Source organism: Coptis chinensis, chromosome 2 (genome assembly GCF_015680905.1).
Source record: "Coptis chinensis isolate HL-2020 chromosome 2, ASM1568090v1, whole genome shotgun sequence".
NCBI classification, from domain to species: domain Eukaryota; kingdom Viridiplantae; phylum Streptophyta; class Magnoliopsida; order Ranunculales; family Ranunculaceae; genus Coptis; species Coptis chinensis.
The window spans coordinates 84,713,211-84,729,287 of record NC_141457.1 but is presented as its reverse complement, the minus strand read 5'-3'; the positions used below and the strand labels follow the sequence as shown (position 1 = coordinate 84,729,287).

At 36.3% G+C, this 16,077-nt stretch overlaps 1 long non-coding RNA gene across 1 annotated transcript; it reads left to right on the top strand.

The window, feature by feature from the left end:
- Window positions 1-267: 267 nt before the first annotated feature.
- On the top strand, window positions 268-2,425 carry LOC147518445 (uncharacterized). The gene is made up of 3 exons (XR_015214062.1): window positions 268-631; window positions 707-853; window positions 2,273-2,425. It is a non-coding gene; the product is annotated as an uncharacterized LOC147518445 (long non-coding RNA).
- Window positions 2,426-16,077: the final 13,652 nt, after the last annotated feature.

Sequence of the window (16,077 nt, the reverse complement as noted above, 5' to 3'; positions counted from 1 at the left end):
GGGGGGGGGGGTGAGTCTTGTAAAAACAGAATGCAACCCCCCTCATTTTTTATTTTTTTTATTTTTTATATATACAAATATACAAGGGGAGATGAACGTGTCAATAACACCGAACTTCAAGAAGAAAACCATTACAGTAAAATCAGGCAACTGTCATGTCGGCTCTGGGGCGAACCCAATCCAGCCAGACTGTGGCTTAACCTTTATGTTTTGGGGGCCTAGGGTTCAGGACGGTACCATCCCTGACCAATGTGCAATGCACTACACCATAATAGGATATTCGCAACACGCACCTTTTTTTATTTGCAACGGTTATTTACCGTTAGTAAGTTTCCAACGTTAAATAAGCGTTGGCAATGTTGTAAAGCGTTGCTTTATTTGGGTGAATTTCTGGAATTAATTGCTAACGCTTAAAAAGCATTGGAAAAGTGTTACAAATTAAAAGCTTGAAATTTCGCGAAAGAGAGAAACGAAAAATTTCGAAATATAAAACATAACTTTCTTTCTCTTCTCTCTCTCTCACCGCCGCGTTTCAAGATCCCTAAAATCATCCACTCCTCAAAACTAATTTTCGCACTCCTCAAAACTAATTCATCACCGCCGCAATACTAATTTTTGGTGGATTAACCAGGTTTGTCTTTCTTTCTTCAAAACTTTAAAGTTCTAGCTGTTATTCAATTTTTCTGATTTGTTTAATTCTTCACAGATAATGGCAAACAATAGGAAAAAAAAAAATTGAATAGAGTTGTGCATACCTTATCAACAAACAAGAAAACTTCTCTGCCACTACCATCTCTCTTGTTCATCTGAATCTGATAAGAAATGGATTGATCATCAGTTCAAGATCAAACACGTGAGTCACTCTCTCTCTTTCTTTGAGATAATAAGCTAAGCTTGTTTGATTGAAAAAAAAATAGAAAAAAGGTACTTTATGATTCTTCTCTCTCTCATATATATTCTTAAAGTTTTTGTCATAGAAAGCTTGTTTATTTAGCTTTTAGAAGAGATGGGTAAGTGAGATTCCTTTTAGATTTGGTCATGATGGAAGTATGGTTTAACAGACCAAATCCTATTGTACTTGTACGTGTTTGAATGATATATATATGATCTTTTACTAAAGAGTGTTTTATTTTCTCTTTTTGTTTTGTTCAATTCCCATTTTCTTTTTGTTACTATAAGCGTGACATGTAACAAACGAACCGATCATCGGTTCCTTGCAAATGCCTTGATGCCTTGATGGTACTTGAAAAAGGTACAAAAGAGGGTATCGCTTTGCTTTTACTTTCCTTCTTTCTGTTTGGATTTGCAGAGTTTACAATTGCATGACCGAATCCCTATAGTCCTTTTCAAAATCATACTTCTCTTACATGGGTTCTTTTGTAATGATTTTGTCCCGGAAAATCAAGATGCTTTCCTTCTCATCTCGGACTTCTTTCATATATGTGGTTGTTAGTACTTATTTAGTATGTAACCTTGATCGGTTGTTTTAATTTAATGGTCACTACACCGTAATTGCTAAAAAATGATGCGGTAGCTTAGGACCGCATGACCGTCCTTAATTTAGAACTGCAAAACCGGCCGTGATATGGCATAAGGCCGTCGATAATCGACCTAAGCTAAAATAGGGAACGGGTTTTGGTGTAGTAAATACACGGCCGTAGAGGTAGTTCTAGAACTCGCCGCTTAGGTGGTGGGGCTAGTTTTCATTCTCACTCTCACTTGCCTTTTCCTATTATTAGCTCATTTTTTCCCATTCCTCAAGGCCAAGTATTTTCACTAACACAGCCCAGAGACACTAGTGGAAAGTGAGAGAAAAAAAAAAAGAGGTGGCTTCTAACAAGCCATTCAGAGCTTCTGCAAGGAACACAAAGCAAGAGCTTGTGAGCTTCTGTGAAGTTGTAAGCTCTCTCTCTCTCTCTCTCTCTTCAAAACATAAAATTTAGTTAGTTAATAATTTTAAAGCTTCAAGTTTGTGTATTTTAGATGCGATTTTTGTTTGTTAAATTGTCTAAGCCACCAAGAAGGTACTTTTAATTTGCTAATTTCCAGAAGTTGTTTGATACCGATGCTTTTGCATATTTTTGTGTATACCGATGCTTTTGTATTAAGTTGAATGTATTCTCCTGTTTTTTATATCGGTTCATAGAACACCTAATTTGAAGTTACTAGCCTAACTTGCTTGAAAGTTTGAATCTAGATCTTGTGTGATTGTTGTTTCTATTTCCATATTTATTTTTGTTTCAAAATTTCTTGTTGGCGATGGTTGTTGTAGCTCAAAGATTGGAATAGTCGTTTCTATATCTATTACTAGTATATGGATTGTGAACAAGCTTTGGCAGCTCGTGTTGTTGTAAGTCAATGGAGGGAACAAGATCAATGATGTTGCGGTTATCAAGTAGGTATTGTATAGAAACTAATTTGGTGGGTTCCACCTTGCAGGACCAAGAAAGCTCTGTTAGGATATGGTGTCACAAAGAATATGAAGCCACTGTGTGTGGGAAAAGACAAGTAAAAGGATTGTTAGATTTCTCGGTAAGTCGGCTTAGTTAAGCACCCTTTTCAGTTCTCACACAATTTTAGTGTTTGTGATAGTTCTCTACCTTGGATCATAACTGACTAACTAGCTCGTTCTTCGACACGTCGATCAAAAACGATAACAACATGGGCACACCTTCCTTCCATGAGTTCAAGAAGCAGGCTTCTTTCTATCTTAAAGAGAAGCTCAAGACTGCTCGGTAATTTTTCTAGTAATGTTATTCCTGTAGAACTGTAATTTTCTTGTATATACAATATGTATAGATATGATTTTCTTGTGATTTTCAAGGAATGTTAACAGGTAGATTTTTCACTGCTGATTAGTTCCAAGGTTTCAAGCCGATAAGTACGCCATGTGCACGCTTTCAATTTGCTGATTTTTTTTCGGTTTAATAAGTATGAAGTTTGAAACCTTGTTGATTGCTAGCTTTCCATTTGATTTTTTTGATTGGGGTTATATAGGTTCATGATTTATTTTTGGCATGCAAGTAGGGATATATTATTCATATAATAAAAAAAAAAATGTTACATCAATGAATGATATAGTTTACAACTCAAGGATTTCGTGATCGCGATTACAAGCATTTCCTAGTTAAAATTGTAGTATATCCTGCAAGGACTTTCTATGCATTTTAAAAAGGGAGGTCTTGAAGTGCTCCAAAGTCCTTGGCCTTGACTTAAAGTTGTTCCCATTTTTGCTGCAACATCCGCTCCAAAATTTGCTTCACGATAGATGTGTGAGATTCTCCATTGTGATGGTCTTTGAGTTGCTCATAGCCATCGTGCTTTGAGAACCCATGGAATTTTGGCGCTAGTGAAGGCTAGGGTAGCTGCTATGGAGTCACTTTCTAGCCACAAGTTCACCCATCCATTTAATACTGCTAGTTCTACTGCCAACACTAAAGCATAGCATTCCGCATCAAAATTTGTAGTGATTCCTAGACCGTAGGCTTTCACTCCTATCACTTGAGCATTGTGGTCTCGGAAAATTATTCATGCACCTCCAAGTCCCGGGTTTCCAACAGATGATCCATCGGTATTAGCTTTCACAAAACCATAGTTTGGCGGTATCCAGCTGACTTCTTTGATGTTGTTTGAGGGTCGTGCTCTACCTTTGATATTTAGTGAGTGGGGATACTCAAGTCATCAACTGTGTTGAACATGAACCCATTTGCAATCTTCCCTCCAGCTTTTAGTTCTTTAATGACTTCCTTCTTGATGTTGCTTTTTTCATCACCTTGTCATCAAACTAGCATCGATTTCTTGACTTCCATATTTGGGACATTAGGCTTGCTTCTTTGAATTCCATAGCTTCTTTGCTGAATGGGGTTTGAAGTTTTAGGACATTGATTATACCTTGCGAGAGAACTGGTTGAACTTTCAAGAAGTCAAATAGCCACCGCCACGCTTATGTAGCACGCTTACATTCCCGAGCATGTGGCTGATGTTCTCTTCTTAATTTCTGCAGAATCTGCGTGAAACCATACCCTTAAGCCCAAAATAGGTGTAGTAGCTGCAATTTTGGAGTTGGTACTAATTATCACATTTTCTTCGATCTTTTTGGGTGCTTTTGAGGCGGGTTGAGTGGATTAGTGTTAATGGAAAAATGGTTCTGTGGACAAGTCTTTATGGTTCAAAATGTTTTATTTTTGTAAGGTAAAAAAAGACATGTAAAATGTGCATCATGCTAGCTGCATACTTGTAATTTTAAGCAATATTTCTTATTCTAATCTCCCTTCCCGTTGGTAATGCGTTGTATTAGTGTCAAGTTCGCCTTCGAGATAGATTTTCTACTTCCCTTCCAAATAGATTACTTGTCCCTAACGAGTCTATGTTCTCATTTCAGTTGAAGGATTCATCCTTTATAAATATGGCGGCAGGAGCAAATGAGGATGTGAGAAACTTAGCTTTATCTTTCTCGAGGATAAATGGTTATATGTTAAAATATCTGGAACTAATACCTTGGTTCCCTCGTTCTTTTCGTGCTAGTCATCGTTATCGGCGAGGATGAGCGAAAACCATCGCTCCCTAAGTAAAGTTGCTCTTTTAAGGTATGCTCAGATCCTACATCACCTTCTCATTTTTAAGGGGTAGGATTGATTGTATAAGGTCCATTATGGAGATTGATTATTGAAGAGTTCTCTTGGTTTGGCAAGTTATCATGGTTCTCGACTTGTCAAATACAAGCATGAAAAACACATGTGATGACCCTCATTCATCACAATAAGAACTAGAGAGAAAAAGAAGAAAAATCTGTGCTTGTATACATAGATGGAGTACCCTTTAGTCCTTTACCTCTAGAATTATTTGGACTGCTTCCTTTTCTCTGTATGGCAAAGGTGTCTTCATCTCTCATTTTTCATTTGTACAAGTATTTAGTGATTGATTGGTTCTTTTACCCCCATGCGAGTCATGGTTGATTGAATTCCATACAAAACACATGTACATGGCACTACCACCTACGGTAAGATATTACGCGGATTAGAATATATCACAACTAATCATCATTTGGTTCATGTAGTCTCACATTTATTTCTAGGAATCTTTCAATTGAAGAAATTCACTGGCTGTTCTATTTCAAATTTCATTACAAGACTTTCTGTTCAAGGAGATTCTTTTGGCTGGCCTTATTGTGCGGTATAGGTGATGATAAGCCGCCCAAAACCAATAAAGTAAAATGTTATGGAAGAAATTCATTTTCGCTCGAGAACTCGTCCAATGGCAAAAGAAATTCAATGAAGACGAGAACCGGTGAATTCACAAAATTTTTCCTCGCAAGGATAGAGATTTTGAAATTTTTTAAGTTGGAATGCTCATTCAAAGTATTAGAGTTGTCTGTAATTTTATTTCTTCTTATACAAAAACTCAGCCCTTAGCTCATCATCTAAGGTAGATTGTATGAAATGTAATTCTAAATGGAACCTACTTACATATATAAGTCCAAGTTTTCTAGTATCCTACCCTTAAACTATATATCGTTAAGGTTATTTCTTAATTTGCGCCTCTCGAAGTTTTGTTTCTCTCGTGTTGTTGGACTTAGAGTTGATCGGCTTGCCTTGTTCTTTTTCAGATATTGCCCCTCAGATCTGCCCTAATTAAGTCACATCCTAATCAGCCTTTCATTTGCATCTCTCTTCTTGATTTATCATCTCCTCTACTATCTACTAGTCTGTTCAAGATTTCTTAACAGGATAGTGAGCAAATACATTACTGATTGAAACCGCAAACTTTCCTAATTTTTCTTCCCAATCGCTTTGACTAATCTGTAATTTGATGCTTTAATTATAGGTTCACTTCTCTATTTAACGGTGACGCCAAGCTACCACGGGGATCTGCAATTGATCTTTAAAGGGAACGTGGCCATATACTTCGACAAACCAAGAAGACACTTGTTAAGTGCAGATTCGCATACAAGCATATGTCCGTGATTATTCTCGCTCTCATTTACTCGCTCCATCGTCGAACGGTTAAGCATTAAATCTTCACGATTTTCATTTGTATGTAGTAATGAGTAGGAGATCACTATGGTTTTACATTGTTCTTACTTGGGAGTTACAGAGTTAGGGACAATGGTTTGACTGGACCATTTTTTACCGGTTTAAGTTCCAATAAGAAATATCCGAACCGTTACTTGTCCCATCATCCGAGAACATCACAGCCGTTGAAATCCCAACATGGAAAGAACATATAACAATCGAGGGTTACTAGCAAGTGCACTATTAGGAACATTATTTTGTGTCATAACACATAAATTAAATCTCACCGTTGGTGTTATACCTTCACTCAATGTTCTTTCTTTGGATTACTTGGTTTCTTTCTTGTCAAGTCATGGACTAGTTTTTATCCAAGTTTGGTTTTTCTGTTAAGCCTTTTACCGCACAAGAGAATACCGCTATTCAGACTTGTGTTGTTGCTTGTTATGGGTTAGCGTTTAGTGGTAAGTAAGCTTTCATTTATTTAGTTATGTTGATGGTTTGGTAGTTGATGATGAGCTTTTTTGTGTTATAGGGGGATTTGGATCGTATATGATTGCTATGGATGACAAGACTTATAAATTAATTGGTCCTGGTTATCCGGGTAATCGGATTGAGGATGTTAAGAATCCGGGGTTAGGGTGGATGATTGGGTTCATGTTTGTTGTTAGTTTTCTTGGCTTGTTTAGCCTTGTTCCGCTTCGTAAGGTATATATATATATATATATATATATATATCTTGTGATGCTTTCATATGCTATGACATTTGATCGTCACTATTACATCTTTGTGTGTTTTTATTATGTTACAGGTGATGGTTATGGATTACAAGCTTACATATCCCAGTGGGACAGCCACCGCTATGTTGATTAATAGTTTTCACACAAACTCGAGCCGAAATGGGTAAGAAATTTATGTTGTTTTATCATTTGCATGATAATGCTTATGGACGTAGTACCTTACTTGAAATTTATATAAATGACACGACCCTTTGTTGCAAACCAAAAGCTATTGGTCATTCAAGTCTTTTATTTTAAACCTCTTGATGGCAATTTATGCTCTTCATTTTGCTTGTACAAACATGTTATCAAGACCGTAACTTAATCTCTTTTCACTGAAGCAGTTTATCACATAGTGAACCCAATATTGCCAACACTTTTTGGCGTCGAGTAGGAGGAAAGTTATTATGAACAACGGATGCTAGTTCAAGGTCTCTCTTTCTCACCCTTTTTTTTCATTATTATAATTACTTTGTTAAATTTCTCTTAGTACGAGTCTATTTGCTTTGCTTATATAAGTTATGCCCCGATACATTTGAATACTTCAAGAAATATTGGAAGTTACATCCTGTTTTGCTGTATATGACAAGAATTTTAGAACTTCCATTTCAAACTGTTGTGAGATAAACAGGTTGGTATAAATCTGGGCGTTCCACTCATTTCCAATCGGTTTTCAGTTGGTCGCCTCCAAAGTTTGTATGGTATGAGAGCAGGCTATGTTTTCTAAATGCTCCATGTCACACATTAGAATAAAAGTCCATGTTTTAGGGTCAAGTCTCGTCACACATGAGGGGGTGTGTTGAGATAAATAGTCCCACATCGGTAGTTTAAAGTCGTGTATCAAAATATAATATAAATATGGTGATTTATAGAAAAGTTTATTCTTCATTTGCATCAACACTAATTATTCCTTCAAATACTAATCACCGTTGGTTATTTGGTGATATTCAATGGTTAAGTCTTTCTTTTGGCTAGATATGACTTATGAGAAGTTATGTTTGAAGGTAAAAAGCACCGTTGGTTTTCTTTTTATGCACTGATTTTATGTAATCATTGTTTATGTCGTCGAGATATGGGAGTAGACAACAAATGGTCTATTTTTTAGGGGGGGGAGGGTGGTCAAGTAATTAATATCAAGTATTTAATTAATTGCATGAATTTAATTAGTATGATTGTTTTTCTGAGTTCATTATTTGTTTTGTGATTTTTTTGGAATTAGATGGGCGGAGCGGCACTAGGATTTATATTGAGTGAAGCCATCGTCACTAATGCTTGTTATTGCATTTTGAAGATTCGGAATTGCTTGGAAAATCGTATAGAAATTTGTAACTCTTAGTAAATCTGAATTTGTAACCCTCAAAACTCTTTTGAAGTTATATATATGATTCAATGAATATAATATGTTTTTCAGCGCTTTGTTTGTGTTTATTTTACTTATCAAATGGTATGAAAAAGCATTGGTAATTTTCTTTGCTTCTATATGAAACCACGAGGTGCAGGTTTAGGGCAAGAAAAAAATAAAAATAATTTTTTTTACAATATCAACACATTAGTAACGGTTGTAAACCGTTGCAAAGCAAAAAATAAATATTAAAGCATCATCAATAATTGTTACAAATCAAACTACGCAACGCTTTTTAACCGTTAGTAATAGTCACTCTGCAACGGTTAATAACCGTTGGAAAATTTGGTTTGCAACGCTTTTTAACCGTTAGTAATTGTCACTCTGCAACGGTTAATAACCGTTGGAAAATTTGGTTTGCAACGCTTTTTAACCGTTGCAAATATTTCCAACACTTTACCAACGCCCTATTTGCAACGCTTAAAAAGCGTTGCGAAAATTATTTGCAACGGTTTTTTGCCGTTGCAAATAGCCTGTTATGGTATAGTGATGGTCTAATAATAATATTACCATTAGTACATATGGTATAGCCTCAAACCGCCCCGAACTGTCATCAAATAGAAAACTATTCAGGGTTGGCCTGGTGAAATCCATTGCCCATACGAATGAGGGACCATCCGATGTTGCACATCACGACTCTCTTTGTGCACAATGCTTAGTGCAAAGGTGAAAATAAAATACACGAGTATATACATATTGAGTCTTTTAACGTCAGATCCTCAAGACGAATCCTAATTTGTGGGAGCAACGGGATGACGACGAAGTTTATCCTGCTGAGTTGGTGTCAGACAAAAATATACCTTATACCGGCTCATATCAGATAATAGTTCAAGACCTGGTATAACACCCCGTGTTTTTATTCTTTGTTTTTTTTTCTATAATAATAATAAAGATAATAATAATAGATAATAGATATAATAAAAATAGGATAAGTGTTAGTGGAAATAGGAGACGTGGGTATGGGATAAACTCTCTTCCCTATTTCGGGGGTTTTTTTTTAAAACAGAAAAGAAAAAAAAATAGGGTTGGTCAAGAACAGAGAGTTTTTCAGAAAAGAGAGTTTCACAGAGAGGAAAGAGAGAAGTTTCTTACTGGAGATTTTGCTGGGAACAGGAGCGCGCTAAAGGTGAGTAGCTATTTTTGCTATTTCACCGAATTTATGGTTTTCCGTGTATTGGGGTATACCGACTAAGATTTCGGCCTATTGATACTGCTCATTATCCTGTTGTATTGGACTTCGTGCCATTTGTATTATTAAACTTTGTTAAATTTCGAATTGTAATTAAACTGTCGAAGCTTGGAGGCGTCAATGGCGTCTCGAGCCAAGATAAAGAAAACGCATTTTCTGTTTTGTTTGAACTGTCGGGGTATTGGTGATGGTTGAAATCGTTGGATTTAATGCCGGATTTGGGTGGACTGTCGAAGCTATGAACAAGCGTTCATGGAGGCGCAGCCCATGAATCTTACTGCCTTTATATTAGGTTGTTTTGTTTTGGGTGGGTTATTTGTTGTTTTGTATTGGTTGTTGATGTATGATGGACGTCGGGTTAGGGATTGGAGTCTGTGGTGTGGTTGGGGGTCGGCAGCTGTTAAAGCTTGGAAAAGCCATTAATGGCGGCAGTAAAAATTTCTAGATCTAGTTTTGGGTGAGGTTTGGATTTAATAATTTGGGGTTTTCGCTTTCATTAATGTTGTTTGGGTTTTTATGGGGAGCAAAAACGAGTTGATGAAGTGAGGAGTGGGTGGCCGGTCGATTTGGTGGCTGGTGGAGGAGAGAATTGGGGAAGAAGATGAACAGTAACCGATTTTGGGCTTGGGCCTAATCGGTTGGGCCAAAAACATTAGCTATGATGGGCCAGTTCTATTTTTGTTTGGTTGGGCCCAATTTTTGGTTTTAATTTTGTTTGGGCCCTTTTTCCTATTAGTGTTAACTTGTTATGGGCCAGTTCTAATTTTTGTAATTATGGGCCGGTTTTCTCTTATTTTGTGGGCTGGGCCATTATTGTTTAAAGTGGATCTGTTCCCTCTAGATATTTCTAGTTGGGCTAAATCTATTGTTGGGCCGGTGTATAGTTTGGGTTTTTGTTGGATCCGGCTAACATAATTTGAACTTTTGGTTACGTCATAGGCTTGGCCAGTTGGGTCCGAACAATGGCCTTAACCATGAGCCCATGAGCTATGCACATTTGACCTTAGTCATGAACCATGGCTATGACCCTGAACCTGTCGAACATGAAAACGACAGTTTGACTTTGACAATGACAGTTTGACTTCGACCATGATGTGTTGACTTTGACTTTGACTGTTGTTGACTTTTGGTAGGTTGACTTTGACTGTTGACCGGGGTTGACTTTGACCAGTTGACCCAATAAAACTTTTTAACTGGGATTATGATTTAGGCTATTATGATAGGTCTAGGGCTATTAGCATACTTGACTTTAGGCTAAAACCTCTATATATACGTGTGTATGTGTATTAACTACTATGTGATTTTGCACTATTTTATGATATGCAACGTTAGGACACTAAGACATCCCTGAAATTAATAACCCGTAAATAAAAAATACATGAATCAAGATACTCATTCGTTCTCTAAAATGATATATAAAATAAAGTTCAATAATGCGTAAATAAATTTACCACACTCTTTTAGAACTCTCCACGCCTCAAGTTTTAGAATTTAGTTTTATGACTGTTGATGTCATATGATAGGTGGGCATTTATTGAATGTGCCATAAATGGCCCGTTAGCGTTATCTATGGGTATTCATTGAATGTGCCATGAATGACCAGATTGTTTGGACTACTCTAGAGAGGAACTAAGGTATTCGCCTTGCGGGTTAGTTGTATTCCTTGAGTGTACGGGAATGTAGGGTTGGGTATTCCTTGAATGTGACGGGAATGACCTAAGGTATATAGGCACTAAATGGTGAGTGTATAAGAAAAGAAATTGATTATTTGATAAGAGAAATTGATTTGATTATCGCGAAAGTGTATTTGGGCTTGCATTGAATACCTATAGGATATCTACACATATTATATAGAAGTTCTAACTTTCTTTTGCAGGAGGGTAGGACTTAATAACATTTTGTGCAGGGACGCGGTCCTACCCTTATACAGCAGTGGATATCGGTAAGTTTTAAATCAATGATTTAGATATTAAAACGAGTATTAGAATGAGTTAATATAATGGAAGTTTTGCTTGGGAAGAAACTATGTCGGTTGAAATGACGGAACTACCTATCTTCCAAGCTGAGAATGATTAAGTTATGGGAACATATAACGTGATTGTTTGGATAATTAAAGTATGATAATGTTTATATGTGGTTAGTCTACTCATACCAGCAAATTCCATTTTTGCTAACCCATGTTTGCTTTGTTTTGGCAACGTGGGTGTGTTCTTGGGAACACAGGTGGAAAGCAGTGGAACCGCGGCGTGTGATTTGGATTCTCGCCTGGAGCAGTCTGGGAGTTTAGTTTATTAGGTCTGATCTTTTTGGAAGTATGTAATAACGTAGTTTCCTATTCATATAGAATGAGAATACGAGGTTGAGGATCTTTTATTCTTAGAGTTTGTTTATGTTTGTATTGGGACGGAAGATAGATTTTTATAAAGTAATAAAGAGAAATTTGGAGATTTTTGTTGTTAAGTTGATCCTGTTATGATGTGGGTTTTAGGTTTGGACATGTGTTGTATCCACCCCGTCATAGCCTGGGTTTTTAGACAATTGAATCGAGTGATGTTTGAGATATTTATATTTCAAATATTCATTTTTTTAATTGTTTAGAAAATCGGGCTGTGACACCTGGACAGAAAGGTGTTTGACAATTCATACACCACCCCATCCTTCGCGCACATCGCTTTTGAGCAAAAGTACTACGACCATTACCTATTCGAGATGGGTGAGATTTACACCAAATGATGAGCTAGAGTTCGCGAGGAAGAGAATAGAAAAGGGAAGAGAAGGAAGGATGGGAATTTTTTGGTACCCATTGTTTACCAGAAGGCACGTTTGCTCGATTATCAGAAGACATTTATACTCAGTTCTAAAATAGAGTTTTTGTGGACTCAGGTTCCGGCGCTTGCAACCACACACTCTAGGATATTTGAGAGAATAAAATATAAGAGGGCCCGACTACCATAATGGTGTACTTTCCCTATTTTATACACCTGGAAAGAAGTACACCATCGAATCTTTAGTCTTTATAGACTGGATCTTTGAGAAGAGTCTTTTTGACATTTGGAGAACGCAACTCATGATAATATTTAAGGCATTGGCCATTTACTTGAAATTCGTTGTCATCGTTTAAATTTTTCAAAGAGATAGCCTTATAAGGGGTGACAGCAGAGACATCGAAAGGACCAGACCATCTAGTTTTTAATTTTCCTGGAAAAATGTGTAATCTCGAGTTGTACAACAAAACTTTTTGACCAATTTTGAATTCTTTTCTTAATATGTGCTTGCCATGCACTCTTTTCATGTTGGCTTTATAGGATTTCGAGAGATCATAGGCATCACTTCGAATCTCCTCAAGCTCATTTAACTGCAATTTTTGCTTCTCGCCTGCCGCATCGGTATTATAATTTAGGCTTTTGATGGCCCATAGAGCACGATGCTCAAGTTCAACTGGAAGATGGCAAGGTTTACCAAAAATGAGGCGGTAAGGGGACATGCCTATAGGTGTCTTAAAAGCCGTTCTATATGCCCACAAGGTATCAGATAATCGAAGCGACTAGTCTTTTCTAGATGGATTAACTGTTTTTTCTAAAATTGATTTAATCTCTCTATTAGATACTTCTACTTGGCCACTGGTCTGAGGATGATACGGAGTTGCCACTTTATGAGTGACTCCATATCTTTACTAATGATTCAAAAAAATTTATTATAGAAATATTTTCCCCGATCACTAATTATAGCTTTGGGAACACCAAATCGAGAGAAAATATTTTCCTTTACGAACAAAACAACCGTTTTATGATCATTAGCACGAAATGCCAATGCCTCAATCCATTTTGACACGTTGTCAATAGCTACCAGTATGTATAGGAAGCCATGACTATTTGGAAAGGGACCCATAAAGTTGATTCCCCATACATTAAAAATTCCTACAATTAAAATTAGATTTAAGGGCATTGATAAAAGTAAAACGATAGTTTTACCTACAAATAAGCGATTAAACTCAAACGCAAGTAAAACTAAAACAATTTTCGATTCTGATTATCAAATTTTTCTACTCTCGATGCTATTGCAATTGAGTTGGAATAGAAGATTCGTTCCACTCGTAGTTCTTGAGAATTCTAAGTTAACTACGATTATCAATCTATCAAAATCAATGAGAGTAATGACAGAATTTATACTACGATGGAAATTATACTAACAAGATATGATAATTCAACTATGGAATACTAAATTGATAATATGATAAGGAATTAGGGGGGATTGATTCCACCTTAACTCGACTTAATCAACTAACAAAAAAATGTCGCAATCCAAATTTCAATGCTTTCGCATAACAAACTGGTAAATCTAATTCTTAATTATTCATGGCAATCTCTACCAAATAATAACTAGCATGTGAAGCAATCAAACATATTCTCATGGTAAACTAATTAGTTTCTAGAATTGAATAGATTATCACGATAATGTCTAAGCTAACAAAATCAAGTTTTCATCAAGGCTTCCTAAAACCCCTCTAATGGAGGTTTTAGCCTTGAATCATTATACTATCATTTCTTAAACAAGAACAAATATAACAACTCATTATTGAATAAATGATTTAACTTTATAATCTAATTTAACAATAGTCTAAGATTCAAAATGGATTAAACTGAATTTAAAACTAATTTAGAACTAAGATTATGAATACTAATTATCAATGAAGACAAACTAATTATGAATTTAAGACAACTAAATTTAAATAAGAATTGAATCAATAAACTAAATTGAAATGAAAAACTAATACTTTATTATAAAACTAAATCTGATTCTAAATAATATCTACTTTGTTCTAAAACTAATTAATTGAATGTAAAAAACTAGATCTAAAAACAAGTTCTTGGATTAATGGCTAACTAAAAACTAGATGCTTAAGAGTTCATTCTTGTGTCTTGAAATGGTGGAGACAAGATCCACTTCTTCATGCATGGGATGAGGAGCCATCTTTTGGGCTGAAAAATCGAGCCCAAAACCAAATTTCTTCAGTCCACAGAGGCCTTTTCAGCTAGATTTGACATCAACAGACTTTCCATCCACTTCTGCTCCTATGATTTGGTTAAGGCTTGAACCACTAGAAAGCTCTTTCCAAGCCGGTCGTTTTGACATAAGGTAGGCCCAATTCGGAGGTCTAAGTCCAAAGATACGGTCTACGAAAGTTCTCTTGACTTTTGTGCGCTATTTCTGCCTGCGTTGACTTTGACTTTTCAGCTTTGACTAGGCTTTAAAAAGGATTTTTCTTCTTGAATCTTGGCCTTTAATTATAGAACTTCTTAGCAACCAACCCTTGCTCCTTTATCTCGCAAAAGTGACATATTTCTAAACATAATTGACTCCAATGTCTGAAATAAATAAAAACACGTAATCAGCATTAACTCTTATCTATTACTCGCATAATTGGTCTAAAAGTATTATTGTTAAGGGGTTAAAACTACAGTTTTAGGCTCTTATCAGGCATCATATTTCGTTGAGTAATCGTCCCTAGTCTGGCGGGCATTTGTTGAATGCTCATGTGCATCTTTAAACAGCGTTGGCCAATAAAATCCACATTGTAGGACCTTGGCCGCAGTTTTCTTACCACTAAAATGACCACCACAAGATTGTTCATGGAAAAATAATAACACGTCATTATGTTCCCAGTCGGGAATGCAATGGCGTATCAGTTGGTCGGAACAATACTTGAAGAGGTAGGGATCATCCCATAAATGAAATTTCACAGTGGATAAGAACTTCTTTCGGTCTGTTCGAGTCCAAGATGAAGAAACCTCCTCAGTAACTAGGTAGTTTACTATATCAGCATACCAAGGAGATGAAAAAACGGAGTACAAGTGTTCATTCGGAAATGAATCGCAGATTGGTTCGGCATCATTATCGACATCATTGACGAGTCGTGATAAATGGTCTGCTACCACGTTCTCGCAACCTTTTTTATCTCTAATTTCTAGAGTAAACTCTTGCAAAAAGAGGATTCATCATATCAACCTCTGTTTGGCATCTTTCTTTGCTAATAGATAATGCAACGCCGCATGGTTAGTGTAGACTATTGTGGAAGAACCAACTAGGTAAGGACGAAACTTATCCATGGCATATATAACTGCGAGAAACTCTTTTTCAGTGGTGGTATAGTTACGTTGAGCGTCATTAAAAGTTTTACCAGAATAGTAAATGACAATTGGCTTGTTCTCTCGGCGTTTCCCTAGGACAGCTCCAATAGCGTAGTCACTCGTGTCACATATTAATTTAAAAGGTTTAGACCAATTAGGTGGTTGAATTATCGGAGCTGTAGTCAGGGCGGACTTTAAGGTCTCAAAAGTTTGTTTGCAATCGAAAGTGAAGTCAAATATGACATCTTTAAGTAAGAGATTTGTTAAAGGTCGGGCAACCTTTGAGAAATCTTCAATAAATCTCCTATAGAACCCTGTGTGTCCTAGAAATGCACGTATGTCACGAACTGAAATTGGTATAGGCAAGGAAGCAATTTTTTCAATCTTTGCTTTATCGACTTCGATTTCGTCCTTTGAAACAATATGACCTATAACTATTCCTTTTGTAACCATAAAATGGCATTTTTCCCAATTAAGAACGAGATTTTTCTCTTCACAACGTACTAAAACCTTTTCAATATTTGATAAACAGTTATCAAAAGAATTACCATATAATGAGAAGTCGTCCATA